The following is a 519-nucleotide window of genomic DNA, read 5'->3' as shown; positions in this document are numbered from 1 at the left end:
GCTTCAGGCCCCCCAGCAGCAGCAACTCAACACCCGCCGGTTGCTGCTGCTGAGGTAGCTCCAGCTGCTGTTTCTGTTGCTGTCTGCTGCTCTGTACAGGGGCTGATGGGGCCTACAGCAGCAGCAGCAATGCGGGTATCCCGCCTGCTGCGGCCTCGGGCTGCACTCAATCGCCCGCTGCAGCTGCTGCTGCTGCTGCCGTTGCTGCTGCTGCTGCTGCTGCTGCTGCTGGATCTCGGTGTGCAGCACAGCGTTGCGTTTGTGCTGCGGCCTCCTCCCCCCCAGCAGCTTTCTTTTTTCCCGCTGCAGCAGGCAGCAGCAGGACAGCAGCAGCGCAGCAGCAAAGCTGCTGCCGTCAGTCGCCCCCCTCAACACGTTGCTGCTGCTGCTGCTGCTGCTGCAGTGCAGCAGATACAAACAACGCGCTTCCGCCGGTTGCTGCAGCAGCAGCAGCCGCTCAGCCTGCAGCAGCAGCAGCAGCAGCAGCAGCAGCAGCAGGAGCGGCAGGGGTTGACGCGG

Source organism: Eimeria mitis, genomic scaffold (genome assembly GCF_000499745.2).
Source record: "Eimeria mitis Houghton genomic scaffold, Emh_scaff653, whole genome shotgun sequence".
NCBI lineage: Eukaryota > Apicomplexa > Conoidasida > Eucoccidiorida > Eimeriidae > Eimeria > Eimeria mitis.
This window is presented reverse-complemented; position numbering follows the sequence as displayed.